General features: G+C 41.0%; 1 protein-coding gene across 1 annotated transcript in view; it reads left to right on the top strand.

The window, feature by feature from the left end:
• The window catches only part of LOC106606764 (uncharacterized), a 423,559-nt gene that overhangs the window by 296,047 nt on the left and 111,894 nt on the right, over positions 1–15,618 (top strand). The window lies entirely within an intron of this gene.

The following is a 15,618-nucleotide window of genomic DNA, read 5'->3' as shown; positions in this document are numbered from 1 at the left end:
ATACACATATCTATTATCTCTTTAAATATTTAAAAATATTTTAACTATCAGTTAACTGTTTTGTGAAGTAGCATATATTAATACACCATTTATTTATTTATTCTTTAGAATTAGAATATTTTACCTACATCCTGCAGGTACAATGCTTTATAAATATTAAACATGTATGAGACGTTCTTATAATAAGCCTTTCTAATAAGGTTTATCATGTTTTCATTTCAACTCACTCAAAAAAGTGTTATTTAGTCAGCATTAGAATGAATGGTTTAATCTTTAATAATTGTTATTTTGTCAGAATCATTATGAATGGTTTAACCTTTAATAGTTGTTATTTAGTCAGCATCATTATGAATGGTTTAACCTTTAATAGTTGTTATTTAGTCAACATCATTATGAATGGTTTAACCTTTAATAGTTGGTATTTAGTCAACATCATTATGAATGGTTTAACATTTAATAGTTGTTATTTAGTCAACATCATTATGAATGGTTTAACCTTTAATAGTTGTTATTTAGTCAACATCATTATGAATGGTTTAACCTTTAATAGTTGGTATTTAGTCAACATCATTATGAATGGTTTAACCTTTAATAGTTGTTATTTAGTCAGCATCATTATGAATGGTTTAACCTTTAATAGTTTTTATTTTGTCAGCATCATTATGAATGGTTTAACCTTTAATAGTTGTTTTTTAGTCAGTATCACTATGAATGGTTTAACCTTTAATAGCTGCTTTCAGTCAGCATCATTATGAATGGTTTGACCTTTATTAATAAATTATATTTAGTCAGCATCATGAATTGTTTAACCTTTAGTAGCTGTTATTTAGTCAGCATCATTATGAATGGTTTAACCTTTAATAGTTGTTATTTAGTCAGCATCATTATGAATGGTTTAACCTTTAATAGTTATTATTTAGTCAGCATCATTATTAATGGTTTAACCTTTAATAGTTGTTATTTAGTCAGCATTATTATGAATGGTTTAACATTTAATAGTTATTATTTAGTCAGCATCATTATTAATGGTTTAACCTTTAGTAGTTGTTATTTAGTCAGCATCATTACGAATGGTTTAACCTTTAATAGCTGTTATTTAGTCAGTAGCATTATGAATGATTTAACCTTTTTGTTTAATACCAGGTGCTCCAGCACCTTCGTTGCAATTGGACGTTCATCATTTCTATCACTAAAATAACAAAGAAAAACTTTAACTTAATTTAAAAATCTGCTTTTAAACTTATTATAAACATTAAAGAACTGTGAATTTACATGTACATGTCTGATATTCATGCTTAAAATATGATTGCAGAAACATTTATTAATTATATTAATTATGTACAGTAAAAAGCTTTTCAGACAGTTTAACTCAAATTCTCAGGTGGTGTCCATTTTGACTATGACAATATGACCTGGGTCATCCTGAGGGAACGATGGTTTCATGTGACAGAAATCTTTGTTGTTTTTGTACAGTACCACACTGTGTGCCATTATATCTGACACAGTCATACACTGCTGTGTCTTCAATTAGCCTTCTCTGTCCTTCTAAAGTCACTGTGTTGTAGGAATCATCTTTGGAGATGCTGAACCTGCTTTTCAAAGAATCCTTGCAGTTTCCATCTGAGTCACCGATCCATTCCATAGCTTTATCTACAGGATGTCCAATCCAGTCTGTGGTATAGCTGTCATCACTGATAGAATACCCAGAGACCTTACAGGTGATGCTCAAAGATTCTCCAGGTTTTACAACCATTGAGATTGGCTGGGTGAGTTCCGGGTCAACAATACCACACACACCTCTGGAGGCAAATCAAAAATATACAGTTTGATTATGTTATTGTAATATTTATTCAAATTCCTAATCCCTTGAAGGAACTCACAGGAGGCAGCTGCCAGCAGCAGCAGCAGCAGAGATGCAGGGAACATAGTTTGTGAGAAAGCTTAACTGATGGGAACAAAACTTATTTCCTCCAACTAAGTGAAAGAGAGACAGAATCTTTTATATACAGAGAGGGAAATGTATTTGCATAGAAGTCAAAGATTTAGGATTAAAGGGGAAGTACAGTGAATAAATCACTAGTTTCACAGTGACATGTTGAGTAGAACAATAATTTATCATAATAAAACAATTATCTGTAATAGGATGCAATGACCTGCATTATGAATGGTTCTGTTCTGCTGGTTGTTTACAGTATATTACAGTATATACTTGGCCCATTACTCTTTTTAGTTAACAGCAAAAGTCTGCTATCAGTCTCATCTACTGAACAAAAATATTAACACAACATGCAAAAATGTCAAAGATATTACTGAGATACATTTCATATAAGTAAATCAGTCAAATGAAGTAAATGAATTAGAGGAGGCTGTAACTGGAAGCGGAATCCAAGTCCGACGTCACCATCAAAACAAGAAAACTCATGGGCCAGCTGAGGCATAGGAGCCCGACGAGCTGGCTGAAGCATGACGTGGGATGGGAACCTGCCGAGCCAACCGGGACAAGGAAACCTCTCGAGTCAGCTAGGGCATGACAGCCCTAGGATGCCTCCTTTCCAACAAGTCAGTTCCTCAAATTTCTGCCCTGCTAGAGCTGCCCACGGGTCAATTGTAAGTACTGTTAAGTGTAAACATCTAGGAGCAACAACGGCTCAGCTGTAAAGTGATAGGCCACACAAGCTCAGCGAATATAAGTATATATGAACTCTGAGGGATCTGAATTTACATCATGATCTCATGGGAAGGGGCTAATAACTCTGAGCTCAGGGGTCAAACTGTGACTCATTGGTAGGGCCAGGGATTTTCGTTGATAACATGAAATGTCAAGTGACACGGACAAACTCTGTCCTCATGTCATAACCAGGGCCTAGAGTTTTTCCTGCTCATGTCACGGAGGTTGGTAAAACGGCAGGAAATCTTCAAGAATGATTTTCTAAATATATATAGAAATTCTTCACCTTTGGGGTTAATTAACTGTAAATGTCAGATAAGGGATTAATCTATCAAGGACAGTCACCTTGTTATACAGGAATGAACACAGCTATGAAGGCCTGTATCCGATTCCTATTTACTTTCTCTCTCCTAAGGGAAATGTGAACCTTTTGTTAATGTACAAGCAGTTATGTAGTTTTGGTTCTCAAGAGAATATTATGCTTCAGTAGATGTTTTTCTGCTGTACGGATGCTACACTGCCCTCTGTTGACTCTGCTGCCAGTTCGATTCTCTGAGGGGATTTTGTACAGCTTCTCCACTCACTCACACCACTGTGTCTCTCTTGCACAGTAATACACAGCAGAGTCATCTGCTCTCAGACCAGATAGCTTCAGATACACCATGCTGTTAGAATTGTCTCTGGTGACTTCTATCCGTCCTTCAACACTTTTTGCATATGCAGTTCCACTAGCATCACTCCATGTAATGCCTATATATTCAAGTGCTCTTCCTGCAGGTTGATGTATCCAGGCCATGTTGTAGCTACTAAAGGTAAAGCCAGATCCCTAACAGGAGAGGCTGAGAGGTTCTGCAGGCTTTTTCAGGACTGGACTGGAGGGAATGTCCTCCAGACTCTGACTATACACCCCTAATAGAGAAAAGAGAATGAAGACAATAGATCACTAATATGTTAACTCAATGGATATTATAATTATCTCTTTACGTAAAATACTTTGTTCCAATATATTGCTAGATTATTGAGTACATACTACAGAGGCCCAGGAGGAGGTGTAGTTTGCCTCATCTTTTCTGAAAAGTTTTGAATCCGACCTACTGCCCTTTGACACAACCTTTCATCACTGTTATCCTCTTTCTCTATCTGTTCAATAAATTCACCAATGACATGATGACAGTTATTGTTGATTTCATGATAAATTGACAACTCATCCAAATGTAAATCAAAACTAGACATTGAACTGACATCTGTGCCCAGTGGCAAAGTTCTGAAAAAAACACTGAATCAATCCCACACTATATATTTGTGAATAACATTTTAATACATTTTAGTAGTGACGGTATTCCGTTATACCTACCAAAGCGAGAATTTATTAAATATTTTACTATATTACAAGTATACTAAAGTATACTTAAATATACTGGATATTCTACATTCTTGTACAGTACCAGTAAAAATGTTGGGACACACCTACTCATTCAAGGGTTTTTCTTTATTTGTACTATTTTCTATGTTGTACAATAATAGTGAAGACATCAACAACTATGAAATAATGCATATGGAGTAATGTAGTAACCAAAAAAACTAACTTTGCCTTGATGACAGCTATGCACACTCTTGGAATTGTATTAACCAGCTTCACCTGGAATGCTTTTCCAACAGTCTTGAAGGAGTTCCCACATATGCTGAGCACTTGTTGGCTGCTTTTACTTCACTCTGCGGTCCAACTCATCACAAACCATCTCAATTGGGTTGAGATCGGGTGATTGTGGAGGCCAGGTCATCTGATGCAGCACTCCAACACTCTCCTTCTTGGTAAAATAGCCCTTACACAGCCTGGAGGTGTGTTGGGTCATTGTCCTGTTGAAAAACAAATGATAGTCTGACTAAGCACAAACCAGATGAGATGGCGTATCGCTGCGTAATATTGTGGTAGCCATGCTTGTTAAGGGTGCCTTGAATTCTAAATAAATCACTGACAGGGTCACCCGCAAAGCACCCCCACACCATCACACCTCCTCCTCCATGCTTCACAATGGGAACCACACATGTGGAGATCATCTGTTCACCTACTCTGCATCTAGCAGTTGGAACATAAATTGCAAATTTGGAGTCATCAGACCAAAGGACAGATTTCCACCGGTCTAATGTCCTTTGCTCATGTTTCTTGGCCCAAGCAAGTTTCTTATTGGTGTCCTTCAGTAGTGGTTTCTTTTCAGAAATTATTCATGCAGTGTCCTCTGAACAGTTGATGTTGATGTGTCTGTTTTTCTGTGAAGCATTTATTTGGGCTGAAATCTGAGGTGCAGTTAACTCTAATGAACTTATCCTCTGCAGCAGAGGTAACTCTGTGTCTTCTTTTCCTGTGGCGATCCTCATGAGACCCAGTTTCATCATACCGCTTGATGGTTTTTGCGACTGTACTTGAAGAAACTTTCAAAGTTCTTGACATTTTCCGTATTGACTGACCCTCATGTCTTAAAATAATGATGGACAGTCATTTATCTTTGCTTATTTGAGCTGTTCTTGCCATAATATGGACTTGGTCTTTTACCAAATAGAGCTATCTTCTGTATACCACCCCTACCATGTCACAACACAACTGACTGACTCAAAGGCATTAACAAAGAGAGAAAGACTTGTTCATTGAAATGCATTCCAGGTGACTACCTTGTTAAGCTGATTGAGAGAATTCCAAAGCTGTCATCAAGGCAAAGGGTGGCTACTTTGAAGAATCTAAAATATAAAATATAATTTGATTTGTCTAGCACTTTTTTGGCTGCTACTTGATTCCGTATGTGTTATTTTATAGTTTAATGGCTTCACTATTATTCTACAATGTGGAAAATAGTACAAATTAAGAAAAACCCTTGAATGAGTAGGTGTGTCCAAACTTTTGACTGGTACTGTATATCTTAATTATACTATAAATATACAATCATTACACTTTAACACACTTATTAAAAGTGTACTTAAATTCATCATTTTTTCATTCACTATCACTAGTCAAACACACTCACTGTAATTTAGTATATTCATTCAAATACACTTGGAGTTGCTTTTTTGTTGAAGCATTGTTTAAGTTTTTTTCTTGAAACTCTGTTTGTTAGTGATCAAGTACACAGTAAGTATAGTTTCAGTACCAATAATAAGTATGGAAGTACTTCTGGAATTCCTATTCAGAAGAGAGTAGAGAAAGTTGACAATGATAAGGGAACGTGCACAGCCATGGAACATGCTTCCCGAGAGTGTACTTTTTCATAAGTCAAGAATATATACTTAAATGTACTTTTTTGAAAGTACACTTAACATGTACACAAAATATATTTCAAGTATACTTTCAAAAACGAATTCATTATTTATTTTTTGCATATTACCCAGCATTCTTTTTCTGCATCTGAAGTTTTGATTTATGATATGATAATGTAACTAATACTCAAATCAAATCAAAATCAAATCCAATTTTAATAGTAACACGTGCCGAATACGTAGACATTACAGTGAAATGCTTACTTACGAGCCCCTAACCAACAATGCAGTTAAAAATGCAGTAAAATAACAATAGCGAGACTTTATACAGGGGGGCACCGGTACAGAGTCAATGTACTGGGTCACCGGTTAGTTTAGGTAATATGTACATGTAGGTAGAGTTATTAAAGAGACTATGCATAGATGATAATAACAGAGAGTAGCAGCGGTATAAAAGAGGGGGGCATTGCAAATATTCTGGGAAGCAATTTGATTAGATGTTTTGGAGACTTATGGCTTGGGAGAAGAAGTTGTTGAGAAGCCTCTTGGACCTAGACTTGGCGCTCCTGTACTGCTTGCCGTGCGGTAGCAGAGAGAACAGTCTATGACTGGGGTGGCTGGAGTCTTTGACAATTTTTAGGGTCTTCCTCTGACACTGCCTGGTATAGAGGTCCTGGATGACAGGAAGCTTGGCCCCAGTGATGTACTGGGGCCAAGGTGTGGTGTCAGGAAAATAACCTCACACTCAACGTCAACAAACCAAAGGAGATGATCGTGGACTTCAGCAAACAGCAGAGGGAGCACCCCCTATCTACATCGACCGGACAGTAGTGGAGAAGGTGGAACGTTTGTTTAAGTTCCTCGTCGTACACATCACGGACAAACTGAAATGGACCACTCCACAACAGCGCCTCTTCAACCTCAGGAGGCTGAAGAAATTTGGCTTGTCACCAAAAACACTCACAAACTTTTACAGATGCACAATCGAGAGCATCCTGTTGGGCTGTATCACCGCCTGGTACGGAAACTGCTCTGCCCACAACCTTAAGGCTCTCCAGAGGGTAGTGAGTTCTGCACATTTAAGTTTGCTTACCTGTTGAGACAGTGACTTGTGTCCCTTTACCCCAGTAGTCAAAGCATCGCAATGCTGTCTCCATTCACTGCCTGTACAAAAACCCTGCACTTCAATAGGCAGCTTTAAAGTCATGATTCTGAATCCAACAGATTAAAATATAATGCAATATCGTAATGCTATCATACACCTGATTCCTTAAGGACAGATGTTGTGAGTTCAGTTTTCTATACCTTTTAAAAACTGATGCTCTTGTCCATGTCATGACATCACCATCAAACATACTTTTTGAAAATGTAAAACTATTTAAAATGGGGTGATATCAATATCAGATGATAATTTTAAGAATATTGGATGGTTTCTCCCTATTGGCCCAATCTTCAGGCAGATATAATGCAGGTTTTTTCTCCAAGGTTTTTGTACAGCCTCATTTCACTGTGCCCCCACCCCATATCACAGTGAAATACCCCAGCACAAAATGCCTCCTTCACATATCCATAGTGTCATGACTGTCCTGATCAGGTCAGGTTACAGGAGACCACAATCCTACAGGGTCTCTCTCAACCCCCAACAGAGGAGGAGAGATCTAGGGGTATGAGGATGTGGGGGTTTTATGACCCCTCACACCCATGATAAATCCTAGGACACAGAGAAATTCCTGTGTCCTCACTATGGAGAACTGGCCTCAGAACATTAAACATGCAATAAAGGGACTTTGGAACAATGGTTTCCGTCAGCCACAATGGTGGTCATGACGAGAGATGGAATATGAAAATGTATGTAATTTTTGTTTTATTATTAAAGGTTAACAGATGACGTTATTATGAAAACATTGTACCTTTAAGAGTTTTCCCAGTATATGCCTGATGTTTATACATTGTACGTTGTGTGGAAAATATCCAAATCAAAGAGAATGTTTTGGTAAAGATGAGATGTGAAGTTAGTGTGTAAAATTGGATTTGAGAAAAATCTAGGTCTTGTCCCTTAACTTGGTAAGCCCAGAGAACAGCCCTAAAGGCGGTTACGCCCACTTCTGACCCGAGGGTATAAAACATGTGACTGAAGAATGAACTGTAGACTAAAGTGACCCTAGGCTGCAGCCAAGGTCTGAATGGTCAACGAACCCCAAAACGCAACACAAAGTTTGAAGACAAAGAAATACTTTTCTACCCAAGCTACGGATGAGTAGCTGTGTCTAAGCGGGTGAATTCAAGCCGAACCACCTAGCCTCCACTCTTCATCGAATCGTGGTATCTACGCTGTCACATTCCTACGCTGTAAGCTCTGAGCTACAGAGCTGTCTGTCCTCAGAAGCCCCCTTTCAAAGCAAGGACGAGGAATCAGACCACTAAGCCAAAAGGGACACTGACATCGTGAGGACAACCAAAGAGTTGCGTCGGAGCAGTGCATCCTTGAGAAACCTAAACGAGCCACGCGGGACGCCCCATCTGAGACCTCCAACACGTAATTACATCATTATATTCTGACCCATAAGAGCGGCAGTTCGGGGCAAGGCTAGGTTTAAATAAGCATAGCTGACAAATGCACCCAAATGTTTATTTCTCTCGTGTACTTTCTTTGTTTCTCTCTCTTTTAAATCCCCATTTTGGGTAACACGCGCCATAGTGTGTTGGCCTGTTATACTAAGTCCTAATCAATAGCCTAGACTGTGGTTTGTTTATGTGTATCTTTTATCATCATTTTAGCTTGCTAGTAAATAAATAATCAACTAAGATTGGTGTGGTAAACTCATTGGTGAAGCCCGGGTTCGTGCAGATTCCCGGATTATGCGACGTTCAGAAATGAGACAAGAGAAAATTGATTAATTAAGCGACTGTTGTAAAATCGATATTCTGATATTCTTTGAGTTAATTTGGGAAATAGAAACTCAATAAAATGAATTTTCCCATGGTGCCCCAGATTAATGAGTTAATAATTGCTTGATTCATTGCTTGATTAATTTAAATCACACAATTATACACCGTTAATCATTCGATGAGCAACAGTCGTCACATTAACTAATACAACGTCACGACAATAGGGATTCCATATGACTCTGTCTGTTCTCAGTTATAAAAAACATACAACAATGGCTAAAACTATGGAATGTAGCATTACTACAGATTCTTACAGTATTATATTCTCTGAGTTGGTGGATTACTCTTCAATGTTTGTGATTATTGTCTGTGACAAAAGGTGTATGCATAGTCAGTTTGTAACAGTTGTTTGCAAATGTATGGATTTATGTCACAGTATAAAACCCAATAACATGGCCAAAATCATGTTTATGAGGAGGTTTCATTAGGTTTACATTGGTACCATTGTCCTGTTGTGTGATTATTTCACCTGTTCAGTGTTGATGTGTCCATACAGGAGCAACGGGGTTTTTGTACGCCGTAATATCACTGTGACCCCCATATAGTCACAGTGATACACACCATAACAAAAACCTCCCACCAGTACCACACACCTGCTCTATGAGGATAGCAACACATTCAGATGGTTGTGGATAGGTGATCATACACATTTTACCATCAGTTAACTGTTTTGTAAAGTAGTATACATTATTACATCATTTATTTATTCTTTAGAATTAGAACATTTTACCAAAATCCTACAGGTACAATGCTTTATAAATGTTACAAACATGTATGAACCTTTCTTATAATACGTTTTATGTTCTCATTTCAACTCACTCAAAATAATTGTTATTTATTCAGCATTAGTATGAATGGTTTAACCTTTATTAATAGTTGTTATTTAGTCAGCATCATTATGAATGGTTTAACCTTTAATAGTTGTTATTTAGTCAACATCATTATGAATGGTTTAACCTTTAATAGTTGTTATTTAGTCAACATCATTATGAATGGTTTAACCTTTAATAGTTGGTATTTAGTCAACATCATTATGAATGGTTTAACCTTTAATAGTTGTTATTTAGTCAACATCATTATGAATGGTTTAACCTTTAATAGTTGTTATTTAGTCAGCATTATTATGAATGGTTTAACCTTTAATAGTTGTTATTTAGTCAACATCATTATGAATGGTTTAACCTTTAATAGTTGTTATTTAGTCAGCATCATTATTAATGGTTTAACCTTTAATAGTTGTTATTTAGTCAACATCATTATGAATGGTTTAACCTTTAATAGTTGGTATTTAGTCAACATCATTATGAATGGTTTAACCTTTAATAGTTGTTATTTAGTCAACATCATTATGAATGGTTTAACCTTTAATAGTTGGTATTTAGTCAACATCATTATGAATGGTTTAACCTTTAATAGTTGTTATTTAGTCAACATCATTATGAATGGTTTAACCTTTAATAGTTGTTATTTAGTCAACATCATTATGAATGGTTTAACCTTTAATAGTTGTTATTTAGTCAACATCATTATGAATGGTTTAACCTTTAATAGTTGTTATTTAGTCAACATCATTATGAATGGTTTAACCTTTAATAGTTGTTATTTAGTCAACATCATTATGAATGGTTTAACCTTTAATAGTTGGTATTTAGTCAACATCATTATGAATGCTTTAACCTTTAATAGTTGTTATTTAGTCAGCATCATTATGAATGGTTTAACCTTTAATAGTTGTTATTTAGTCAGCATCATTATGAATGGTTTAACCTTTCTGTTTAATACTAGGTGCTCCAGCCCTTTGGTGCATTTGGATGCTCATAATTTCTATCACTAAAATAACAAAGAACATTTTTATCTTTTAATTGAAAAATATGCTATTAAACTTATTATGAGCATTAAACAACTGTGAATTTACATGTACATGTCTAATATTCGTGCTTAAAATATGATTGCAGAAACATTTATTAATAATATTCATTATGTATAAAGCTTTTCAGACAGTTTATCTCAAATTCCCAGAATGTGTCCATTTTGACTGTGACAATATGACCTGGGTCATCCTTAGGGAACGATGGTTTCATGAGACAGACATCTTTGTTGTTTTTGTACAGGTCATGCTTTGCTTCACACCACTGTGTGTCATTATATCTGACACAGTAATACAGTGCTGTGTCTTCAGTTAGACTTCTCTGCTCTTCTACAATGACTATTTTGTTGGAATCATCTTTGGAGATGCTGAACCTGCTTTTTAAAGAATCCTTGCAGTTTCTATCGGAGTCACGAATCATTCCATAGCTTTATCTACAGGATGTCCAATCCAGTCTGTGGTATAGCTGTCATCACTGATAGAATACCCAGAGACCTTACAGGTGATGCTCAAAGATTCTCCAGGTTTTACAACCATTGAGCTTGGCTGGGTGAGTTCCGGGTCAACAATGCCACACACACCTGGGGAGGCAAATCAAAATATACAGTTTGATTATGTTATTGTAATAATTTTCTAAACATGGAATATTATGTTTTGTTTTCAAACTCCTAATCCCTTGAAGGAACTCACAGGAGGCAGCTGCCAGTAGCAGCAGCAGAGATGCAGGGAACAAGGTTTGTGAGGAAGCTGAAATGATGGGAACAATACTTATTTACTCCAACTGAGTGAAAGAGAGACAGACTCCTTTTTATATACAGAGAGGGAAATGTATTTGCATAGAAGTCAAAGATTTAGGATTAAAGGGGAAGTACAGTGAATAAATCACTAGTTTCACAGTGACATGTTGAGTAGAACAATCATTTATCATAATAAAACAATTATCTGTAATAGGATGCATTGACCTGCATTTTGAATGGTTCTGTTCTACTGGTTGTTTACAGTATATTACAGTATATACTTGGCCCATTACTCTTTTTAGCTAACGAAAGTCTGCTATCAGTCTCATCTACTGAACAAAAATATTAACACAACATGCAACAATTTCAAATATTTTACTGAGATATATTTCATATAATTAAATCAGTCAAATTAAATACATGAATTAGAGGAGGCTGGAACTGGAACACACAGTCGTACATGTCAATCCAGAACATCCAAAACATGTTCATTGGGTGACATGTCTGACGAGTATTCAGGCCATGGAAGAAATGGGACATTTTCTGCTTCCAGGACTTGTGTACAGATCTTTGAGACATGGGGCTGTGCATTATCATGCTGAAACTTGAGGCGGATGAATGGCACGACAATGGGCCTTATGAACTCGTCACGGTATCTCTGTGTATTAACATTTTCATCGATAAAATGCAATTGTGTTCGTTGTCCGTAGATTATGCCTGCCCATATCATAACCCACCGCCACCATGGGGCACTCTGTTCACAACGTTGACATCAACAAACCGCTCACCCACACGACGCCATACATGTAGTCTGCGGTTGTGAGGCCGGTTGGACGTACTGCCAAGTTCTCTAAATTGACATGGGATGCGGGTTTATGGTAGAGAAATTAACATTAAATTATCTGGCAACAGCTCTGATGGGCATTCCTGCAGTCTGCATGCCAATTATACACTCCCTCAAACTTGAGACATCTGTGTCATTGTGTTGTGTGACAAAACTGCACATTTTAGAGTGGCCTTTCATTGTCTCCAGCACAAGGTGCACCTGTGTAATGACCATACTGTTTAATCAGCTTCTTGATATGCCGAACCTGTCAGGTAAATGGATTATCTTGGCAAAGGAGAAATGCTCACTAACAGGGATGTAAACAAATTTGGGCACAAAATTTGAGATAAATAAGCCGTTTGCGCATATGGAGAATTTCTGGGATCATTTATTTCAGCTCAATGAACATTGGACTAATACTCTACATGTTGCGGTTTTTATTTTTCTTCATTGTATATTTCAGTATACTCAATGAGGACATTCATTTACACCTACCAGTAATTAAAACTCTGAATTGGATTAGGATCATATACAGGCGAATGTACATAAGTTGTCTTGAAAAAGAAATAAAGCGGAACCATTTCAGAAGGGAAACCAGAGTGTGGTGGCATCAGCTTTTTGCTTCAGCAGATATTGCACCAATTGGATTCACACTCTAATTACATGAGGTCTATTTAAGTTTACCAATTATACACATGCTTCCTATATGTCAGATGTCAACACTCCCATGCGATGGTATCTCTTGCTGCCGTCCTGCTGTAACTAGCTGTTACTCGCTATGCTTGCTGTTTCTGATATCCCACCACCACCCAGCACAGGATGACAATCTATTGGGATTTATACAATAAACTTGTTCCATACTTGTTCCATTACTCTTTAACATGAATGATCTGCATAACTTCTTGGTATGGCAACAGCACCACCCTAGATCGCATGGTGCTACATGGGGTGGTGCGGACAGCCCAGTACATCACTGGGGCCGAACCCCATGCCGTCCAGAACCTCTGTGAAAATAAGGCCCGGAAATAAATTGTTGAAAGCTCCAGCCACCGAAGCCGTATATTGTTCTCTCTGCTTCCGCTTGGCAAGCAGTAACGATGCATCAAGTCTGACACTAACAGGCTCCTGAACAGCTTCTATCCCCAAGCCATAAGATTGCTAAATAGCTGGAGCTAACAGAATGGCTAGAGCATCCCTGCACATTGTAAATATGGTCTTGGAACTGACTGTATATACGGTAGCTTCTCTTCTTTCCCGTGTTCTTCATATTTCTTATTTTTATTTCTTGTGTGTTTTTGTTCTAACCCATGTTGTGTTTTGTGCTACATTGATAAATGATTACTTCTTTGATGGGTTTGGAGCTTGCAAGAAAGGCACTGTGCTACACCCTCCCTCCCCAACCCACCTATCCTGGAGGTGGCTCAGGTGCGGGACGTGGACCTCGCTCCACCTTCGGCGTCGCCCACTTCGGTGGCGTCGATAGCTGCGCTGGGCAGACGGGCCACTCGGTCTGACCCTGGCAGACGGACCACTCTGGCTGGACCGGAGGACAGGCGGGCCACTCGGGTTGGGCCGGAGGACAGGCGGGCCACTCGGGCTGGCCCGGAGGACAGGTGGGCCACTCGGGCTGGGCCGGAGGACAGGCGGGCCACTCGGGCTGGGCCGGAGGACAGGCGGGCCACTCGGGCTGGGCCGGAGGACAGACGGGGCACCCTGGCAGATCCGGGCAGGCGGGCCACTCTGGCAGATCCGGGCAGTCGGGTCACTCTGGCAGACCCGGGCAGTTGGGCCACTCTGGCAGACCCGGAGGACAGGTGGGCACCCTGGCAGATCCGGGCAGGCGGGCCGCTCTGGCAGCTCCGGGCAGTCGGGCCGCTCTGGCAGCTCCGGGCAGTCGGGCGGCTCTGGCAGCTCCGGGCAGTCGGGCGGCTCTGGCGACTCATGACTGGCGGGCGGCTCTGGCGACTCATGACTGGCGGGCGGCTCTGGCGACTCATGACTGGCGGGCGGCTCTGGCGACTCTTGACTGGCGGGCGGCTCTGGCAGATCCGGGCAGTCGGGTCACTCTGGCAGACCCGGGCAGTTGGGCCACTCTGGCAGACCCGGAGGACAGGTAGGCACCCTGGCAGATCCGGGCAGGCGGGCCGCTCTGGCAGCTCCGGGCAGTCGGGCCGCTCTGGCAGATCCGGGCAGTCGGGTCACTCTGGCAGACCCGGGCAGTTGGGCCACTCTGGCAGACCCGGAGGACAGGTGGGCACCCTGGCAGATCCGGGCAGGCGGGCCGCTCTGGCAGCTCCGGGCAGTCGGGCCGCTCTGGCAGCTCCGGGCAGTCGGGCGGCTCTGGCAGCTCCGGGCAGTCGGGCGGCTCTGGCGACTCATGACTGGCGGGCGGCTCTGGCGACTCATGACTGGCGGGCGGCTCTGGCGACTCATGACTGGCGGGCGGCTCTGGCGACTCATGACTGGCGGGCGGCTCTGGCGACTCATGACTGGCGGGCGGCTCTGGCGACTCTTGACTGGCGGGCGGCTCTGGCGACTCTTGACTGGCGGGCGGCTCTGGCGACTCTTGACTGGCGGGCGGCTCTGGCGACTCTTGACTGGCGGGCGGCTCTGGCGACTCTTGACTGGCGGGCGGCTCTGGCGACTCTTGACTGGCGGGCAGCTCTGGCGGCTCTTGACTGGTGGGCAGCTCTGGCGACTCTTGACTGGCGGGCAGCTCTGGCGACTCTTGACTGGCGGGCAGCTCTGGCGACTCTTGACTGGCGGGCAGCTCTGGCGACTCTTGACTGGCGAGGCTGGGCTGACGCACTAGACGCCTGATGCGTGGGGCTGGTACTGGACGTGCCAGCCTGGAGACACGCACCACCATGCTAGTGCGTGTAGCGGGAAACACCGGACAGTAGAGGCGCACTGGCGGTCTTAAGCGCAGGGTTGGCATCACCCCTTCAGGCTCGATGCTTACTTCACCCTGGCACATGCGGGGCGCTGGTACTGTGCCTACCGGCCTGAAAATCCCAGGCCTCACCACAGCCCCAACCCCAAAGCATGGGACCTGTCCAGTCTGTCTCTGCCCTACAAGGGTACGGGGAGCTGGCCTGGGGCTCCAATCTCGCCCCGCCAAACAGCCCTTGTGCCCCCCCCAAAAAAATTATTGGGGCTGCCTCTCGGGTTCCCTTAACTCCCTTAACTTGTCCTCCCAGAATCTTCGCTCCTCCTGCCAAGTCCATCCATCCACGCTGTTCTCCTGTGGCTCCCTCCTCTTCCGCTGCTTGGTCCTTTTGTGGTGGGTAGTTCTGTAACAACTGTCTTCAGGAATGGACCAAGG

Source organism: Salmo salar, chromosome ssa06 (genome assembly GCF_905237065.1).
Source record: "Salmo salar chromosome ssa06, Ssal_v3.1, whole genome shotgun sequence".
NCBI lineage: Eukaryota > Metazoa > Chordata > Actinopteri > Salmoniformes > Salmonidae > Salmo > Salmo salar.
This window is presented reverse-complemented; position numbering and strand designations above follow the sequence as displayed.